At 43.0% G+C, this 22,070-nt stretch overlaps 1 long non-coding RNA gene across 1 annotated transcript in view; it reads left to right on the top strand.

The window, feature by feature from the left end:
* The window catches only part of LOC138947245 (uncharacterized), a 394,861-nt gene extending 389,735 nt beyond the window's left edge, over nt 1-5,126 (top strand). The window contains exon 2 of the long non-coding RNA XR_011449603.1: nt 3,763-5,126. This is a non-coding gene — a long non-coding RNA (uncharacterized lncRNA). The remainder of the gene's footprint in view (nt 1-3,762) is intronic.
* Nucleotides 5,127-22,070: the final 16,944 nt, after the last annotated feature.

The following is a 22,070-nucleotide window of genomic DNA, read 5'->3' as shown; positions in this document are numbered from 1 at the left end:
CCCTTCATCTCGTCTTGTGGAGCCAGGGGACGAGAAAGGAAAGCGACTGGCCGGAAAAACAGCAGAGCCAAGGACAACCCCACTATTAACATCATGCATTGGAATGCAGAGGGGGTATCCAATAAGAAGGAAGAATTAGAGCACTTCCTCTATGAAAACAGCATCAACATCTGCTGCATTCAGGAAACACACCTCCAAGAAGGGAAGCCCTTTAAGATTCGAGGGTACCAGGTGTTCAGGAGTGACCGACAAGGGAGGAAGAAAGGAGGAGTGATGACTCTGGTCAGGAACAACATAAATGCCAGTGAAACCAACAGATACATGGAAGAAGCAGAGTACATAGAAGTCAAGATAACGACCAATGACAGCAAGATGAACATCGTCAACTACTACTGCCCCAACGACAAGATGCTGTCGCTTGACACAATCCAGGTCCCTGACAGCGGCTTCCTCATCGCTGGAGACTTTAACAGCCAGTCCCAGAGTTGGGGATATAAAACACTAGACAGGCGAGGAGAAGACATTGAATCTTGGCAGGACGACAACCACCTGATCCTTGTCAACGACCCCAGAGATCCATCTACCTTCTACTCGCGCCGCTGGCACTCAACAACAACACCAGACCTGGCATTGTGCACGGATGACATCCACAAAAACATCTCAAGAAAAGTGGATGAACAGCTGGGTGGAAGCGACCATCGCCCAGTTCTCCTTACCATCAGTAGAGACTCAGCATCTGAGCATCCACAACACCCGAGATGGAACTACAAAAAGGCAAAGTGGGGACTGTTCAACATACGAACAAATGAGCTGACCAGAGCCATAGAAACAGAGGGGAGAAACATCAACAATGTGGTAAAGGAGTTCAATGCTAGCATAATCCAGGCAGCCAAGGACAGCATCCCACGTGGAGTGAGGAAGGACTACATCCCATACTGGTCCGATGAGCTGCAGAAGACGCACGATGCACTCACAAGAATGAGAGAAGAGGCAGAGACGAACCCTAGCCAGGAGAACAACATCAAACTCCAAGAAAGCAAAGCAAAACATCTGAAGACAAAGCTAGAGTGCAAGAGAAGAGGCTGGAGAGAAAAGACGGCAGGGCTGAATATGGAAAAAGACACAACAAAGCTCTGGAAACTTACAAGAGCACTGAATGAAGAGAGCAACAAGGGACAGAAGATCACCCTGGAGGAGGAAGGAAGAACACTCACTGGAAAAGCCGCTGCCAATGCTTTCGCCCAAGCATATCGGGGAGAAAGCGACACCATCATACCCCTGCCTCTACAAAAGGAAGTCAGAACAGAAATTAGAGAAAGAACAGAAAGAAACGTCCAGGATGCCATGCAACAAAACATCACCATGGCCGAGCTGAAGAATGCCATCAAGAAGCTCAAAAAGAAGAAGTCTCCAGGTCCAGACAACATTACGAATGAGATGTTGCAACACATAGGCAACTCGGCCCTCCAGAAACTACTGGGCATCTTCAACCTCAGCTGGAGACAGGGACAGGTACCTCAGTGCTGGAAGGAAGCCAGGATGATCCCAGTTTTAAAGAAAGGGAAAAACAAGACCAAAACCCTGAGCTACCGACCCATCAGCCTGACAAGCTGCGTATGCAAAACCATGGAGCGCATTGTCAACCAGCGCCTGCAGCTGTACCTGGAATCAGAAAGCATCATCGTCCCAGAACAAGCCGGCTTCCGACAGCACAGAAGTACGGAGGACCAGACAACACACCTTAGCCAGGTCATAGAGGATGCTTACCAGGCCCAGAAGGTCACCCTGGCCACTTTCATTGACCTGCAGAAGGCCTTCGACAAGGTCTGGAAAGATGGACTCCTTGTGAAGCTCCTACGTTCCGGCGTCAAAGGCAACATGTACCAGTGGACCAAGTCGTACCTGCACAACCGAAAGGCCAGAGTGCTGGTGGACGGTCACTGTGGCCGAAAGGTGCTACTACGCCAAGGAGTTCCACAGGGAGGAGTACTCTCCCCCACGCTATTCATACTCTTCATTAACGACCTGGTACCAGAGTTGCCCAAGGGAGTCCAAGCGGCACTGTATGCTGATGACCTTGTTCTCTGGTGCTCGGAAGAGTATGCAACCACAGCAACCTACAGGATGCAACTTGCCCTAGAAAAGGTTGCAGCGTGGGCGGAAGACTGGTGTGTGACCATCAACAGGGAGAAGACCACTGCCACTCTCTTCACACTCTCTGCCAAAGCGACACCTGGCAAACTGACCTTGGGTGACACACCCCTGAAATTTGAAGACCAGCAAACATACCTGGGGGTCACCTATGACAAGCGCATGACCTGGAAACAACACATCATGAATGCAGAGGGAAAGGCCAGGAGAAAACTAAACATCATGCGGAAGCTGGCAGGATCACACTGGGGTGCAAACGAGAAGATCTTGAAATCAGTCTACCAGGGGACTGTACGACCGCACCTTGAGTACGGATCAAGCTCTTGGGCAACAGCAGCCAAGACACACCAGCAGGCCCTAGACAAAGTACAGAACCAAGCGCTGAGAATCATCACGGGCGCAATGAAATCAACACCCATACAGAAGATGGAACAGGTGACTGGCATTCCTCCACTGAGCAAAAGGCGAGACTGCAAAACAATGGTACAAGCCACCAAGTACCAGTGCACTCATGACCATCCAATGAATGACAGACTCAAGAAGATGTCCTCAGGCAGGCTGAAAAGATCAAGCTTCGCTCTTGAGGCAAGGGCTTTGCAGAAGAAACATCAGACAGAGATGCCAGAGCTAGTGGAGCCACCATCTTTCTCCCTTGACGCCCCACCCTGGGAAGACAGACAAGGAAACCTGGACATACAGACCAGTGTCCCCTACCTCACAACAAAGGACGAGCAGAGCAATGTGACGAAAAAAGCCCTGACTCTTGCCATGCTTGAAGAAAGGTACCCCCAAGAAGCATGGATACGGGTGTATACTGATGGGTCAGCCACAGAGGCCGTCAAAAATGGAGGAGCGGGGGTGTATGTCCAGTACCCCAGTGGAGAGAGGCAAGCAGAGGCTATACCAACAGGCCTCCACTGTACAAACTACAGAGCTGAGGTACAAGCACTGATCCATGCAGCATACACCATCAACGACAGAGTCAACCATGACAACCAGGTGGTCTTCCTGACTGACGCTCTGTCAGTACTACAAGCAATGACCAGTAGCAAACTGCCTCAGCTGGAACACGCTCTACACAACATCAAGAGCCTGAGGACAGTACTGCAATGGATCCCCTCCCACTGTGGTGTACAAGGAAACGAAGAGGCGGACAGGATGGCAAAGCTGGGTGCAGAAGATGAGCAAGAGAACAACCCTGTGAGCCTGACAGAGATGAAGACCATCATTAAGTCTCTGCACAGGACGCCCCAGCCACAGGACAGCTACCACCTGCTATCCAGACCACAGCAGGTGGTCATCTTCCGCCTGAGAACGGGACACAACAGACTTAACCAGCATCTCCACAAGAAGCTGCATGTTGTGCCCTCCCCCATGTGTTCTTGTGGGGAAGCAGAGCAGGACACGGCCCACATCCTACGAGACTGCAGGAACCACCAGGTGCTGAGAGAGGAAATCTGGCCAATGCCGGAGTCCCTGCACAACAAGCTGTACGGGCCAGTGGCTGCGCTGCAGAGGACCACTAATTATATCTCAAGATCTGGACTCCAAGTGTGATCGGCGATCGAAAAGAAGAAGAAGAAGTCAATTTTTGTAAAGATTTTAGTCAAGCAGTTTGTAAGAAATGTTAAGTCCTTTGTTCTGGAAACTTGCATTTTCCCAGTAAAGTCATATATTGTACTACGTTGCAAGCCCCTGGAGCAAATTTTTGATTAGTGCTTTTGTGAACAAGAAACAATTGACAAGTGGCTCTATCCCATCTTCCCCCTTTCCCCGTTGCGTTATTACCTTGAATGGTTGAAAACGACGTTAAACACCAAATAAAGAAAGCTGTCTCCTTAGTACTACCACGCCTCCCCATTATGGGTGTATGATTTTTGTTTAGTCTTTATAAATATATTTCATGTTTATTACCCTCTTTATAAAAAAAAATCCAAAAACAAAGAGACTGCCAGTTAACGTTCCAAAATGCAGAATCAAAAAACAACTTACCTTTCTTGGTTTTTGATTTCCTCTTTTTACATTTAGTCAAGTTTTGACTATATGTTTTAACATAGAGGGGGAATCGAAACGAGGGTCGTGGTGTATGTGTGTATGTGTGTGTGTGTAGAGCGATTCAGAGTAAACTACTGGACCGATCTGTATGAAATTTTACATGAAAGTTCCTGGGTATGATATGCCCAGATGTTTTTTTCATTTTTTCAATAAAAAAATGTCTTTGATGACGTCATATCTGGCTTTTTGTAAAAGTTGAGGCGGCACTGTCACACCCTCATTTTTCAATCAAATTGATTGAAATTTTGGCCAAGCAATCTTCGACGAAGGCCGGACTTCGGTATTGCATTTCAGCTTGGTGGCTTAAAAATTAATTAATGACTTTGGTCATTAAAAATCTGAAAATTGTAATAATTTTTTTTATATAAAACGATCCAAATTTACGTTAATCTTATTCTACATCATTTCCTGATTCCAAAAACATATAAATGTGTTATATTTGGATTAAAAAAAAAAGCTCTGAATATTAAAAATATAAAAATTATGATCAAAATTAAATTTCCGAAATCGATTTAAAAACAATTTCATCTTATTCCTTGTCGGTTTCTGATTCCAAAAACATATAGATATGATATGTTTGTATTAAAAGCACGCTCAGAAAGTTAAAACGAAGAGAGGTACAGAAAAGCGTGCTATGCAGCACAGCGAAACCACTACCGCGCTGAACAGGCTTGTCAGTTTCACTCCGTTTTGCACAAGCGGCGGACTACGGTCATTGTGAAAAAATGCAGTGCGTTTAGTTTCATTCTGTGAGTTCCACAGCTTGACTAAATGTAGTAATTTCGCCTTACGCGACTTGTTCCTTCTTACAATCTATGTTATTTGCGTCTGTATTACGTGTTTGTATAAGGGACAGGTTGTAAGATTAGGCTTTGCCTAAAACCTCTATCCTTTGGTAATAAAGTTCAGTTTCAGTTTCAGTTTCAGTTTCAGTTTTCTCTCTCTCTCTGTATGTACCTCTCTCAAAATAGCTACAACTCATCATAGTAGACGCAAGCTATGTTTTAAAGGCACAGTAAGCCTCCCGTAAACCATCACAGATACTGTCAGGCTTTTACACACGGTACAAACACTCTTCCATTTGAACGCTCACTTCTTCTTTTCGATCGCCGATCACACTTGGAGTCCAGATCTTGAGATATAATTAGTGGTCCTCTGCAGCGCAGCCACTGGCCCGTACAGCTTGTTGTGCAGGGACTCCGGCAATGGCCAGATTTCCTCTCTCAGCACCTGGTGGTTTCTGCAGTCTCGTAGGATGTGGGCCGTGTCCTGCTCTGCTTCTCCACAATAACACATGGGGGAGGGCACAACATGCAGCTTCCCGTGGAGATGCTGGTTAAGTCTGTTGTGTCCCGTTCTCAGGCGGAAGATGACCACCTGCTGTGGTCTGGATAGCAGGTGGTAGCTGTCCTGTGGCTGGGGCGTCCTGTGCAGAGACTTAATGATGGTCTTCATCTCTGTCAGGCTCACAGGGTTGTTCTCTTGCTCATCTTCTGCACCCAGCTTTGCCATCCTGTCCGCCTCTTCGTTTCCTTGTACACCACAGTGGGAGGGGATCCATTGCAGTTCTGTCCTCAGGCTCTTGATGTTGTGTAGAGCGTGTTCCAGCTGAGGCAGTTTGCTACTGGTCATTGCTTGTAGTACTGACAGAGCGTCAGTCAGGAAGACCACCTGGTTGTCATGGTTGACTCTGTCGTTGATGGTGTATGCTGCATGGATCAGTGCTTGTACCTCAGCTCTGTAGTTTGTACAGTGGAGGCCTGTTGGTATAGCCTCTGCTTGCCTCTCTCCACTGGGGTACTGGACATACACCCCCGCTCCTCCATTTTTGACGGCCTCTGTGGCTGACCCATCAGTATACACCCGTATCCATGCTTCTTGGGGGTACCTTTCTTCAAGCATGGCAAGAGTCAGGGCTTTTTTCGTCGCATTGCTCTGCTTGTCCTTTGTTGTGAGGTATGGGACACTGGTCTGTATGTCCAGGTTTCCTTGTCTGTCTTCCCAGGGTGGGGCGTCAAGGGAGAAAGATGGTGGCTCCACTAGCTCTGGCATCTCTGTCTGATGTTTTTTCTGCAAAGCCCTTGCCTCCAGAGCGAAGCTTGATCTTTTCAGCCTGCCAAAGGACATCTTCTTGAGTCCGTGTCACTCATTGGATGGTCATGAGTGCACTGGTACTTGGTGGCTTGTACCATTGTTTTGCAGTCTCGCCTTTTGCTCAGTGGAGGAATGCCAGTCACCTGTTCCATCTTCTGTATGGGTGTTGATTTCATTGCGCCCGTGATGATTCTCAGCGCTTGGTTCTGTACTTTGTCTAGGGCCTGCTGAACGCTCACTAAACGGGAACATCCTAGGTGCCCTCCGTAAAGAGCGAGCAATTTTCAAATACATTATTTTTGCGTGGTTTATCTTACCCCTGAGCCATCGTAAACCCGTGTGATCCAGTTTCCCTTTTTCACAATGTAGTCGTCAGTTAGTAATTTGAATGCGACTCGATGTGAGCTTATCTGCAATAGCACGTTATTATGTACCTCTCACTATGCACGAAACAAACGGCTGTGGTTCACAAGAACTCTAGCGATGGCTTTTGACTGTTCAGAGGAACTGGCGATGCCTATAAACCGTCGTCTGCTACGAGAACCACGACCTTGCGTGATCCTGCTTCCGGGCTTTTCTTTTTTCAAACTTTCAAAACTTCGAATTGTAGCCTACAGATCTTGTCTTGATGAAAAAAAAATTATTTTATGATTAAAGAATTTTTGTGTAACAAGCTGCCAATTTATTATTTAGATTTTAAAAGTTAGGTCTAGCGCCAAAACGCACCACGGTCCGATTGTCTCTGAGCAATCGGCGCAAAATTAACTTCTTTAAAAATTGCTCGCTAGTCTTTACGTATGGCACCTAGGATGTTCCCGTTTGGTGAGCGTTCAAATGGAAGGGTGTTTGTACTGTGTGTAAAAGCCTGACAGTATCTGTGATGGTTTACGGGAGGTTTACTGTGCCTTTAACAGAACAACGTAAGTTAAACCAAAAATAGCCTCGTCGATTCGGCAGTGCGGCCGACTCCCTCGTTCAGGGGCTGTAACCCAGCATTAATCAGCGACCCGCCAATGGCTTTTCTGACAGTTATTCCCTCCCTTGGCACAGGGCTCTCTATGATGGACGATGGCGGACGTTTCTGTAGGCTGTAAATAAAGCCTACAAGCCACCACAATTACAAGCCGAGGAAACATCTCACTCAAGCGGGTCCGACCGATCTCTTCCACTCTCCCCCCCCCCCCCCCCCCACAAAAAGAAAAGAAGAAGAAGAAAAATAACCCACAGAATAAGACAGGAAACGTCCCACTCATAGGAGTCCGATCTCCTCTCCGCCGTGCAAAAAAAAAAAAAAAAAAAAAAAAAAAGAAATGTCTACTGTACCAAGGCCAGATGCAAATAAAAGACGGTCAGAAGGAGAACTCTATTTTTCACGGACTTTCTTTTGGGTATTATGACCCTGGCTGAGAAAGAGGAGAAGGAAAGATTTGTAAGCCGTCGTATAGCGTTCCACAGTGACATCAGATCCGTTAGTAGCGCGCGCGGAATTGCCCTCCGGATGTGCTTGAACTCGCGCCAAAAGAGGGAGAACTCTGGCAGACGACACTGGCCGAGCAGACGACACGGAAGAAAGCACTGGCGTCGATGGAGACAATCAAACATCCGAAATTGCGAGAAATAGAGAAGAGGTGGCCGCGATTTACGAGGTAATGAGAGCTTGGCCAACAGCCCATACAACATTTTTCTCTTTTATTTTCTTTGCCATTCAATCTAAAAGGGATACTCCCGGAAATTCCCCCCAAAATAAAGAAACAAACAAACAAACAAAAACTTGGTTCAAATCGCCCCAGGAGCTTCACAGTTCGGTTTGTGGGTTGGGATGATGCCACCGCACATCAGAAACACATAGCAATAAGTGTCTGTAAGTTCAGTTATTCAAATTTTGAACACTGTGTTAGGGTAATCTTTGTGGACAGTAATTCTCCATGGATGCAATTTGTCTTTGTTTTCGTTCCATCTTACTTTTTTGCTGTTCGCTCTTTTTTACATTTAGTCAAGTTTTGAAATGTTTTAAAATAGAGGGGGGAATCAAGACGAGGGTCGTGGTGTGTGTGTGTGTGTGTGTGTGTAGAGCGATTCAGAGTAAACTACTGGACCGATCTTTACGACATTTTTCATGAGAGTTCCTTGGTATGATATCCCCCGATGTTTTTTTTTTCATTTTTTCGATAAATGTCTTGGATAACGTCATATCCGGCTTTTTGTAAAAGTTGAGGCGGCACTGTGACACCCTTATTTTTCAATCAAATTGATCGAAATTTTGGCCAAGCAATTTTCGACGAAGGCCGGACTTCGGTATTGCATGTCAGCTTGGAGGCTTAAAACTTAATTAATGACTTTGGTCATTAAAAATCTGAAAATTGTATTTAAAATTATTTTTTTTATAAAACGATCCAAAAATACGTTTATCGTATTCTTCATCATTTTCTGATTCCAAAAACATATAAATATGTTATATTTGGATTAAAAACAAGCTCTGAAAATTAAAAATATACAAATTATGATCAAAATTAAATTTCCGAAATCGATTTAAAAATAATTTCATCTTATTCCTTGTCCGTTCCTGATTCCCAAAACATATAGATATTATATGTTTGGATTTAAAACACGCTCAGAAAGTTAAAAAGAATAGAGATACAGAAAAGCGTGCTATCTTCCTCAGCGCAACCGCTACCGCGCTTTTCTGAATTGTTAATTTCATTGCCTTTGCCACGAGCAGTGGACTGACGATGCTACGAGTGTACGGTCTTGCAGAAAAAAATGCAGTGCGTTCAGTTTCATTCTGTGAGTTCGACTGAGCTTGACTAAATGTTGTATTTTCGCTTTACGTGACTTGTTTTTACATTTAGTCAAATTTTGACTAAATGTTTTAACATAGAGGGGGAATCGAGACGAGGGTCGTGGTGTATGTGTGTGTGTGTGTGTGTGTGTGTCTGTCTGTGTGTCTGTCTGTCTGTGTGTCTGTCTGTCTGTCTGTGCGTGTGTGTGTAGAGCGATTCAGACCAAACTACTGGACCGATCTTTATGAAATTTGACATGAGAGTTCCTGGGAATGATATCCCCGGATGTGTTTTTTCTTTTTTTCGATAAATACTTTTGATGACGTCATATCCAGATTTTTGTAAAAGTTGAGGCGTCACTGTTACACCATCATTTTTCAATCAAATTGACATTTTTGTAAAGAAATCTTCGACGAAGGCCGGACTTCGGTATTGCATTTCAGCTGGTGGCTTAAAAATTAATTAATGACTTTGGTCTGAAAATGACAAATCTGAAAATTGTAATATTTTTTATCTTATATAAAACGATCCAAATTTACGTTCATCTTATTCTACATCATTTCCTGATTCCAAAAACATATAAATATGTTATATTTGGATTAAAAACAAGCTCTGAAAATTAAAAATATAAAAATTATGATCAAAATTAAATTTCCGAAATCGATTTAAAAACAATTTCATCTTATTCCTTGTCGGTTCCTGATTCCAAAAATATATAGATATGATATGTTTGGATTAAAAACACGCTCAGAAAGTTAAAACGAAGAGAGGTACAGAAAAGCGTGCTATGCAGCACAGCGAAACCACTACCGCGCTGAACAGGCTCGTCAGTTTCACTCCGTTATGCACAAGCGGCGGACCACGGTCATTGTGAAAAAATGCAGTGCGTTCAGTTTCATTCTGTGAGTTCCACAGCTTGACTAAATGTAGTAATTTCGCCTTACGCGACTTGTTATTAATAATATTTGTTGTTTAGAGCCCAGTCAACCACAAAGGGATCCTAGGCCAAAAATGCATATGAAAATGAAAGTGTGTGAGTAAATCTGCACATGTTATCTGTTTTTATATATTTTGATTTCGAAGATTTGTCTGTCTCTCGGTGTGTTCGTCACAAACATGTCCACGCGAGTTCTCAAAAAAATTCTCAACATCGTAATTACCGCCAAGCTAATAGATCCCTGGACGTTCGAGATGCCAAGAAAATATCGGGCGCATTTACGTGATACAAATTGCGGGCCCCGAAACTTGTAAAATGTTTTACATTTTTAACAAATTACGGGTCAACAGGGGGTCGATCCTGCATCCCTGGTCTGGGTGAACTGAATACAAATTTACAAAGACCACCGAAACAATGTTCCCGTTGTCCCCGCTGTGACCTTGTTGCATTTTGTTGTCATTGCGCGTTTTTCGCCAATTTTACACTAAACCGATTGTCAGGTCGTTTTTCTGTGTGTTTGTAGGTGGTAGGAGGTTTGTAGCGGAGGTGGGATTACTGTCTGGTAGTTTTTTGATAAGACTTGTAACACCAGTTGACATTTATTTATTTATTTATTTATTTATTTGTTTATTTATTTATATATTTACTAATTTATTTATTTATTTGTTCATTTTGTATTTATTTATTGATTGATTTATTATTTATTTATTGACTTGTTTATTTCTTAATAGATCATTTAATTCTTTTTTGTATTAAGTTATTAATTTATTTATTTAACCTGATTGAATTTGTGTGTGCTATTCATAATACAAGAGCACAACCCAGTTTGTCAGTGGAATGTTTTCTGCTCCCCCGAAATCGGCGTATGCTGCCTGAATGGCGGGGTAAAAACGGTCATACACGTAAAACTCCACTCGTGCTTAAAACACGAGTGAACGTGGGAGTCTAAGTCCATGAACGAAGAAGAAGAAGAAGAAGAAGAAGAAGAAGAATGTTTTCTGTGAACATCTTTGGAAGGCGCCTGGAGGCTTCCAACACGTTGCATCGGTCAATGTCGTGAAGTGGTCACGTCAGATATTCGCATTTACCACAACATTGCAGACACAAAGGAGAAGAGGGACGGGCGTGTGATGGGTTGAAGGGTGTACAACAGAGTTATTGTTTGTTTGTACGCTTGACATGTTCGGACGGCTCCTTTAAGCGTCCAGCAGGCCGCGGGTCAGAAACTGTGCATTGTCTTAAACAAAACAATAATGCGGAAATGAGGGGCGTTCAGGTTCCTAGATCAGGAGTCGTAACATTGATTGATAAAAATGAGGGGGTGGGGGGGGGGGGGGTAGGGGGGGGGGGGGGGTGGTTGCAACACGGTTTGCTTGCTTATCATGTTCGGAAGGCTCTTTTAAGCCTCCAACAGACTGAGTGTGAGGGTTAGGAATTGTTGTACTTTGTCTAAAAGAAAGAAACAAGTCGCGTAAGGCGAAATTACTACATTAAGTCAAGCTGTGGAACTCACAGAATGAAACTAGTGCTAGTGCAAAAGGCAGTGAAAGTGACGAGCCTGTTTGGCGCGGCAGCGGTTGCGCTGTGTGTATATAGCACGCTTTACTGTACCTCTCTTCGTTTTAACTTTCTGAGCGTGTTTTTAATCCAAACATATCATATCTATATGTTTTTGGAATCAGGAACCGACAAGGAATAAGATGAAATAGTTTTTGAAACGATTTTGGAAATTTAATTTTGATCATAATTTTAATTTTTTTTAATTTTCAGAGCTTGTTTTTAATCCAAATTAACATATTTATATGTTTTTGGAATCAGAAAATGATGAAGAATAAGATGAACGTAAATTTGGATCGTTTTATAATTTGTTTTGTTTTTTACAATTTTCAGAATTTTTAATTTTTAAGCCACCAAACTGAAATGCAATACCGAAGTCCGGCCTTCGTCGAAGATTGCTTGGCCAAAATTTCAATCAATTTGATTGAAAAATGAGGGTGTGACAGTGCCGCCTCAACTTTTACAAAAAGCCGGATATGACGTCATCAAAGACATTTATCAAAAAAAAAGAAAAAAACGTCCGGGGATATCATTCCCAGGAACTCTCATGTCAAATTTCAGAAAGATCGGTCCAGTAGTTTAGTCTGAATCGCTCTACACACACACACACACACACGCACACACACACATACACCACGACCCTCGTCTCGATTCCCCCTCTATGTTAAAACATTTAGTCAAAACTTGACTAAATGTAAAAAGAAAATCAGAAAATGAGGGGCGTTCAGGTTCCTGGATCAGGGATTGTAGGCCTAACAACCAATGACAAAAATAGGGGGAGGAGACTGGGGGGGGGGGGGGGGGGGGGTAAGGCAACACGGTTTGACAGAGTTTGCCCGCTTAACATAATCGAACGACTCCTCAAAAGTCCCCCCCCCCCACCCCCCAGGCCCGTGAAACCAGTTCGCCTCACTGTCTCAGATCTGGTCAAGCTTGTACATGGAGTAAGACCTTCCTTTCTTTTGGTCACATATCATATCTATATGTTTTTGGAATCAGGAAATGATAAAGAATAAGATGAAATCATTTTTGGATCGATTTTTTAAATTTTAATCGTAAGACTAATTAATCTATTTTCGTTAATTGTGATCACATTTTAAGAGTAAACATGACATATGTATATATTTTTAGATTCAGAATGTGATGAAGAATACAATGCAATCAATTTTAAATCTGTTTGTGAAAAATCGATTTTAATGACAACTTCAATGAGCAAACTCATTAATTAAATTTTAAGCCTCCAAGCTGAAATGCAATACCAAAGTCCGGGCTTCGTCGAAGATTACTTGACCAAAATGTCAACCAATTTGATTGAAAAATGAGAGCGTGACAGTGCCGCCTCAACTTTCACGAAAAGCCGGATATGACGTCATCAAAGACATTTATCAAAAAAATGAAAAAAAGTCTGGAGATACCATAATCAGGATCTCTCATGTCAAGTTTCATGAAGATCGGTCCAGTAGTTTTCTCTGAATCACTCTACACACACACAGAGACACACACACATACACCACGACCCTCGTCTCGATTCCCCCCTCTACGTTAAAACATTTAGTCAAAACTTGACTAAATGTAATGACGGGGATGCAACACGGTTTGTTTGCTTATCATGTTCGGAAGGCTCCTTTAATTATTCAGCAGTGTGCGGGTTAGGAAATGTGCCTTGTCTAAAAATAAAAATAAATAATAACATCAGGAAATGAAGGGCGTTCAGGTTCGGGGCTCGCGACACCCATTGACACAGGACCCACGCACCGTCCATCACACAGGTTATGTGTCACGGGGTTACTCAGCTTATGAAACAAGAAAGATCAATGCTTTCTGTCGAAGGTTCACCGAGTTTATGTGTCAGGAGAGCTCGCGGCTCAAATATGATCCCTGAAATAAAAGATAAAACAATTAGAGCTTGAAGCTCCTTTGAACCTGTTTGAACCCATTCAACTTATCACGCTCTCAGAAAGGGGTATGGGATATGAGGTGTACTTTAAGGGTGCTGTACTTCACTTAGCTATAGGGAGGACGTCAGCCGGCTTTGTTTATCTCACACAAACTTAATACTGACTATTCCCCTTCCCCCCCCCCCCAAAGTGCTGCTGATCGAACTTTGGACCATGCATTCCCCCTTTGGATTCTAATTTGTGATGAGAAATGGTATTTTAACTTTCAAATTAGCTTTAACGCAAAATTATTATTTTCTTATTCAAGGGACGTAACCGCTCGGTGCGTTTTCGAATAAATCGAATTTGGGTTAAACTCGATCGAATTACATCACAAATCTGCTTCAGTTGCAAGATCTTGGCATGCTTTTCTCCCTCAACATTATTGTACTGCTTGACATTGGCGGAGAAACATTCAGTCTGAAGTTAATTTTGGCTAACGCCTGGCTGACGTCCCCCCGATAGCTGCATGTCTGTACTTCAAACGTACACGCTCATGATCACCGCCACAGATGTGTCCAGGATTTTACACGGGATAGGAGCATCCTTTCACTTAAACACATACCATAAATCAGAAGCGTGGTTGCATTGTGTGCAGAGTGCATGGTTTGTGTGTGTGTGTGTGTGTGTGTGTGTGTGTGGTGTGTGTGTGTGTGTGTGTCTGTGTATATAGATACATGTGTGTGTGTGTGCGTGTGTGTGTGTGTGTGTGTGTGTGTGTGTGTGTGTGTGTGTGTGTGTGTGTGTGTGTGTGTGTGTGTGTGTGTGATGCATTGCAGATTACTGCAGACTGACATAGGTGTCATTTAAAATATATATTAACTGTATACTATACCAATGCATGTTTGTTTGTTTGTTCGTTCATGGGCTGAAATTCCCACGGCTTTTACGTGTATGACCGTTTTTACCCCGCCATTTAGGCAGCCATACGCCGCTTTCGGAGGAAGCATGCTGGGTATTTTCGTGTTTCTATAACCCACCGAACTCTGACATGGATTGCAGGATCTTTTTCGTGCGCACTTGGTCTTGTGCTTGCGTGTACACACGGGGGTGTTCGGACACCGAGGAGAGTCCGCACACAAAGTTGACTCTGAGAAATAAATCTCTCGCCGAACGTGGGGACGAACTCACGCTGACAGCGGCCAACTGGATACAAATCCAGCGCGCTACCGTACCAATGCATGTGATCTCCATACCCTGGCAGTGATCTCACGAGTAGATCTAGTATTCTACTGCTGATACGACGAAGTCACAATGAAAAACGTTCTCGAAATCTGTTTGTCAGTTTGGGAGACATGCAGAAGAAGTGACATCATTTTTAAGTGACGCCATCATTCGCATCATGACGTCTTTTCAAACTTTGTTTAACTTTTGACGTCAGAAATGTTACTTCGGAAGGGATGTTTTCGTCTATTTAGTCAGTGTTGTTCCTCATTAATTCAAAAAACAAATTCTCACTCTGTACAGAACGCAATAAGGCTAAGCTACTGATTTTGATCAATTAGAAGGACATAAACCGATTCCTCCATAAGCGTACAACTGGGGGCGCCTGGCGATTCTGGTAATAAAATAGGCTACGAACTGATACATCAGCCTCTGCGAGATTGGTATAGCAAGCTTGGTGGTCACTGACTCGAACGAACAGAGGAAAGAGGGATCGCCAACTGAGCCTGCAGCTTTATGTGCAGAGGCTTCAGAGGCAAATACCCGATATTGAACTCGGCACATGAATGCCGGAAGAGAAACACTTTCGATCTGTCTAGATAGTGTATTTCTGGCAACAAGAAAAGGTCACAAAGCAGACACTGTTTTTGTTGTCTTGTATATTATGTGCAACAATACCCAAGGAAAAAGACCCTCGACGCTTCCAAGGTTATACCATACGATTATGTGTTAGAAATAATGCTACCGCGTAAGAGGACTGCCTTCTTTTTGCAAAGGGCAATGTTTTACAGCTTAATTAAATGTCGTAGAATTGGCAAAGACTAAGCACTGTTCGTGATGGTTGAGTTGGGTTATTTCCACTTTCCTCTTTACATCCATTACCATTTTCACAACGTGCATCCCAGTTTTCTGACTCCACCTCACCTCCTCTCCCGCCCTCGTCTCCTCTTATCACTTCCAAGCGTATCTCTTCACACTGTTAACCCCATATCCCCCCAGATATAATCAATTAGTTATACATTCATTTTGACCTAGTTGCATGAATGTCCTCAGGTCGTCTTTCTGACAGACGCAATGTCAGCACTCCAAGCTCTGTCTGCCAACAAAGAAACTGAGCTCAACAACGCCCTCCAACAGGTTGCTCAGAACCGAAGGGTCGTGCTTCAGTGGGTGCCAGCTCATTGTGACATAGCAGGAAACGAGGCTGCAGACAAACTTGCCAAGGAAGGTGCCTCAAAGGAACAGTTCACGTCCCAGCTGCAGTACAAGGAAAAAAAGACAATCATCAAAAACAAGAGGAAAACCAGAGCGGAGAAAGATGACTACCACCTGCTCCAACGTGAAGAACAAGTCGTCTTACTCAGACTCCGCACTGGACATAACAGACTAAACCATCATATGGCCACAAAGCTAAAGCTAGTTCCCTCCCCCCTATGTCCGTGTGGCAAGAATCAGACAGCAGAGCACATCCTGCAGGCCTGTCCATACCACAGTGCTCTGAGGGACACCACCTGGCCAGAGGAGACAGCGCTACAAAAGAAGCTATACGGCCCCAGAGAGGACTTGGAGAGGACAGCACGTTTCGCCCTGCAGTCCGGACTGAGTGAGTGAGTGAGTATTAGGGTTTAACGTCCTCTTAGACCAACTGGTCTATATTGGGACAGGTATTGGTAATACGTTGAAGATATGGTGTGATACTTTGATTCGAACAAGCCCGCTGTGGCTGTCTTCTTCGACACACCAGCATTGGGTTTGTCTCGTCAAAGTATCGAAATACGATCATGATAATTGGAGACGAGAGATAATGCATGCGTGTTTTCGTGTTTTCCAAGCCCTGAGACTTTCGCTGTGAACGTGGGATTTTTTCGTGCGCATGTGTGCACACGGGGGTGTTCGGACACCGAAGAGAGTCTGCACAAAGTTGACTCCGAGAAATAAATCTCTCGCCGAACGTGGGGATCGAACCCACGCTGATAGCGACCAACTGGCTACAAAGCCAGCGCGCAACCAACTGAGCTACGTCCCCGCCCAAGTCCGGACTGACGATCTAACAGCGAACGACAAGAAGAAGATACCATACGATTATGTGTTAGAAATAATGCTACCGCGTAAGAGGACTGCCTTCTTTTTGCAAAGGGCAATGTTTTACAGCTTAATTAAATGTCGTAGAATTGGCAAAGACTAAGCACTGTTCGTGATGGTTGAGTTGGGTTATTTCCACTTTCCTCTTTACATCCATTACCATTTTCACAACGTGCATCCCAGTTTTCTGACTCCACCTCACCTCCTCTCCCGCCCTCGTCTCCTCTTATCACTTCCAAGCGTATCTCTTCACACTGTTAACCCCATATCCCCCCAGATATAATCAATTAGTTATACATTCATTATGATTAGTAATTACGAAGTGTTGTGTCCCATTGTTAGATTTCTTTTGTTGTTGATTTTATTGAAATGTTTTTCTTCAAACTGAATTCATGTAACCCTAGGGGTTTCCGAAATACATTTTGCCTTGGCTTGCCCAACATTTCCACCCCCCCCCCCCTCTCTCTTTACACTCATCACCATCATCACAACCACTACCACACTTTTGTGTTGCCTCGCGTGACCCAAATCGCTGACGGGCTATCCCGAACACCAGGGGAACAATTATATGGCAGGCCGGACCTTGCCATAATTGTTTTTGTCACCCAAGCTTTCACATCCTCGCTCGGCGTGTGGCACGTGCAATTTTGTTCTGTGTTAGTGAGGTTAAAATTGCATCAGAAAAGCGGACATGTAAGCGGAGGGGGAAAATATATGTTTGGCGTGATTGCGTTCTTCCATTTTACACTTTACCTTGCACTGTCATTTGCGTTTTATTGATTGATTTATTTACATATTTATTTATTTATTTACATATTTATTTATTCATTTAATTTAACAAGTAAATCTAAATACAAACACGGATGGCTCAAAGAGAAGGATTAAGGCCGTTTTACATGTGTGAATGTTCCCCCTAAACTCGATCACTTAAATAGTCTGAACATGAATGGATATGGCTGGTTTTCGGTTGAAAATCACGACCACTTCTGCGTGTCTGTACTACGAGTATGCTTGTTGGCCGGTTTGAAACACACTCTCTAAATCAAGGTAAACGCGAGACTGACTTTCAAATGTTGCGTGTAAAAGGTGGATTAAAGACTACCTGTTACAATTTCGCATGAAATCTAGTACAGTTTTATAACGATAATTAATTAAAATTGAACGAAATTGTGTTACTAGTCCCGTGCTGGAGCTTTCTATTAAATAAACAGAAATTCAAATGAAGTCCAAAGGTGCAGAGAATTGCAGAGCCACGATGCTATGCCCAAGAAATCACAACTATTTTCTCGCTATGATTCAAGCGTAGAATAACCAAGCCCAAGCATACAATGCGTCGTTGTTGGTGTCTCTGCTGCAATCTTAACTGTTGAGTTCTGTCAGCTCAAACATGACAAATTGCCTTTATTTTGTGATGTGCAATTGGCTTTATGAATATTATAGGGAATGCTTCATGTCTTTCAGGCTACACATTTCGCCTCGTAAGGACTAGATATGGGTTATATAATAATTCGAGTTTTATGCCCTCACGGCTTTTGATGAGATACACAAGTGTATGCGTGTTTAGGTGGTATCAGCCATCTGCACTTATGGTAGAATGACCGAGGTCTTTTATGTGCCACTGTGGTGACACGAGGGTGGGACATGGCTACCGTCTCTGGGTCTGCAGATAAAGTTGACCCGTGTTCGTCCCGGTCCGGAGTCGAACCTGCGACCGTAGTATCACAAGTCCAGTACTTTACTAACTGAGCTAACCGGGCCCCCATCTTGATGAATGTGAGCTAGTAAGCATTTTATACCAGGTCGTCATGGCCCATAAGGCAGGGTAACTCATGGTTATCATTTGAAGCAGCGTTAATTTGCAGAAAAGAAGAAATATTCATCGTCGTTCTCGTATTTTGGCGTAACTTAATTCTTGGCAATGTTGATGATTTTGTGATTTAGACTAAGTAAATCATTCTCAGTGAGAAATATCCTCTAAATTACGATGGACAATACATGATTTAACATTCTTTTATCTTTCTATTCATACCAGGTATAAATATAAACACTATTTCATAATAAAAATAATCAGTGTTGGCCTTACGCTGAAAAGCTGTCTAAATTGAGTTACGCCATGTGCTTTAGACTAAGTAAACCATGCTCAATGAGAAATGTGACCCTCCACCACGGAATGAGTCGCATGTCACATTTGCATGATTTTCATATTTTTACATTTTCCTAAAGAGTTTGTTATGCTCTATCCAGTGGTGAAAACCGAGTTATAAGCCTGTGATTAAGGTGACCCTCACACTGTTACCAGACACTCCCCGGACTTATATTAAGCCTATAGCGCAAAACCGCGCGAGGTGACATGCGACTCATTTCGTGGTGGAGGGTCACAAATATTCTTTAAAATGCGATGGACAATACACGATTAAAGTATTCTTGTATCTTTTTAAACATATCAGGTACAAAATATAATCACTATTTCATTACACATACAATCAGTTTTGGAAAGCTGTCTAAAATGAGTTACGCCAAAATTCCATGACGACGTCGTATGCTATTGACGTCATGCAGTCGTTGTCGGTGTCTGATCGTTAGCAATGTTATCTTTCATACTTTCTCTGCTCATGTTCACAAGTTGGTGCTTGCTTGAAAGATCAAGCATGCTCCCTCGTCATCGCTCCCATGATGCCATACGGATATCGTTGCTGTCTCGGATTGCGATTTTAACTGTTCTAGACTCCCAACTCATGAATGCTAAATTGCCTTTATTTTGTGGTGTGCTGCCGGCTTGATGTACGTGAACCAGTCGGCATTTTTACCAGGTCGCCATGACCCCTGTAGTTGGGTTAACAATGGTTAGCACTTGAAACTGCATCAGTTTGAGGATAAAATACTGGTGATATCTGTTTGAGATAAATAAGAAAGACACGTACTACATGTACATGAATAGTGTCTGGCAATGTTTAAGCTTCTCACGCTTGTATCCCTTCTCAAAATCGTCTTAAGTGAGCTAAAATAAAATGGAGTACAATCAAAAAAGATCAAATAAAATAATCAATCATGAAGACAATATTCCAAGAAGAGCCTGTATTCTACTGGAATGGAAACGCATTTGTGACCCTCCAACACGGAATGAGTCGCATGTCACCTTTGCATGATTTTCATATTTTTACATTTTCCTAGAGAGTGTTTTATGCTCTATCCAGTGATGAAAACCGTTTTAGAAAAGAGCAAACACTGTTTGAGTTATAAGCCTGTGATTAAGGTGACCCTCACACTGTTACAAGACACTCCCCGGACTTATATTAAGCCAAGCGCAGAACCGCGCGAGGTGACATTCGACTCATTTCGTGTTGGAAGGTCACATTTCATAAACTTCAACTCCACGCATAAGTCTATACCTATAAAATATTTATTTTCTTCTTGATCCAACTGAATAGAATATAATCAAGAAGATAAAGATAAAAAGACTACTCCACGAAGTTTAATTCTGAGACTGACTGAAACGAAAACGTATTAGATAACTATTTCATTCAATTAATCTCTATTCTTGAACGGGCACTCTCATTAGCGCACTGATTTCAAACAGTTGAAGACACAAACAACTCGTTGCACACCATTGCTTTTGTTCAGTGAGCTTGCTATTATAAACTCAAATATGCTAAATCGATATAAACCCCCCGCGGGTTAGGGGGAAGAATTTACCCGATGCTCCCCTGCATGTCGTAAGAGGCGACTAACGGATTCTGTTTCTCCTTTTACCCTTGTTAAGTGTTTCTTGTATAGAATATAGTCAATGTTTGTAAAGATTTTAGTCAAGCAGTATGTAAGAAATGTTAAGTCCTTTGTACTGGAAACTTGCATTCTCCCAGTAAGGTCATATATTGTACTACGTTGCAAGCCCCTGGAGCAATTTTTTGATTAGTGCTTTTGTGAACAAGAAACAATTAACAAGTGGCTCTATCCCATCTCCCCTCTTTTCCCGTCGCGATATAACCTTGAACGGTTGAAAACAACGTTAAACACCACATAAAGACAGAAGGAAATCGATATAAGTATTGGAACTGTTTTGTTGTTGTGCAAACTCATCTGTTAATGAATCCCGATTATGTTCATCGTTTTTTTGTTTTTTTTAATCTCAGAATTTTTTTTATTTTTTTTCCTGGGTGGGGGCTCGCGACAGTACTTTCAATTCTCCATAACCCTCGCATATAAAACTATGCAAATTTAGGTAGGCCCTAAACTTTGTAATCAGTCGAATGCGTGCCGATTTCACTGCTGTTTCGGGCAAAACAGTGGACGAAGTGTCAATGAAGACACAGTACATGGACAATTACAGGCTGCAGAGATGACCTGAACACAGCTAGCGTTTAACATTTGAATATTGAATGAGTGTGTAGACACATCGTCCATAACATATGTGGCGTCAAAATGCATCGTCTGAGCTACTGATACAGGCCCTCTCGGTGTGTGTTTAGGAAATCTAAGACACCGTACGTACTTCATGAAATCTACAATCTACAACAGGTACCTCAACATATTACAATTCCAAAATATAGACGTTGGACGGATTGAAGCTAGAGCTTTGAAATGTAACACACTTTTAGGATTTGACGAACGCCATCCATGACGATCAATCAGGGTCAACCAGACTAAGGTCATGTCGGAATGTCATGAATCCAAAGAAGTGTGTACAGAGTCAAAACGCTAGCTTCACAAACATCTGACAAAACCTCAAGTTTAAGGATATATTTTTGTTTGTTTACAGACGGACGGATGGATCGACGGCCATACAGACAAACACTACTCATTCCTATAACTCCCTAGTGACTCAGACGAGTCAAAAACGAAACCGGAAGAACGGTCATTTTGTGTGTTGAAGAAGAAAAAGAAAGCAAAGAAGAAGAAAAAGAAAGGATTGAGAGAAAGGAAGAAATAGAAGAGAAGAGAGAAACCCCGAAGTACTCAGTTCCTTTTGGCAGTGTAAAAGCTGGGATTGTGCGTCTTGTTCCTGCGACTGGCATCCACGGGAAGAACAGTAACGAGAGTTCGCGACCCCTTGTCAGGCCAGTCGTCTCCCGTAGCTTGTGGTTTTGACTGGCCTTATCTCCCCTGACAGGGAGGCGGTAAGCGCCGGTCTTGGCCAGAAAACGACAGAAATACTGACCCACAGATGTACAGGACATTTTTAGAATATATCTCTCTGTCTCTGTATCTCTCTGTCTGTCTGTCTGTCTGTCTCTCTCTCTCTCTCTCTCTCTCTCTCTCTCGTGTGTGTGTGTGTGTGTGTGTGTGTGTGTGTGTGTGTGTATATGCGTGTGTGTG

Source organism: Littorina saxatilis, linkage group LG14, assembly GCF_037325665.1.
Source record: "Littorina saxatilis isolate snail1 linkage group LG14, US_GU_Lsax_2.0, whole genome shotgun sequence".
NCBI classification, from domain to species: Eukaryota; Metazoa; Mollusca; class Gastropoda; order Littorinimorpha; family Littorinidae; genus Littorina; species Littorina saxatilis.
The sequence above is the reverse complement of the archived record's forward strand: the minus strand, read 5'-3'. Positions and strand labels throughout refer to the sequence as shown.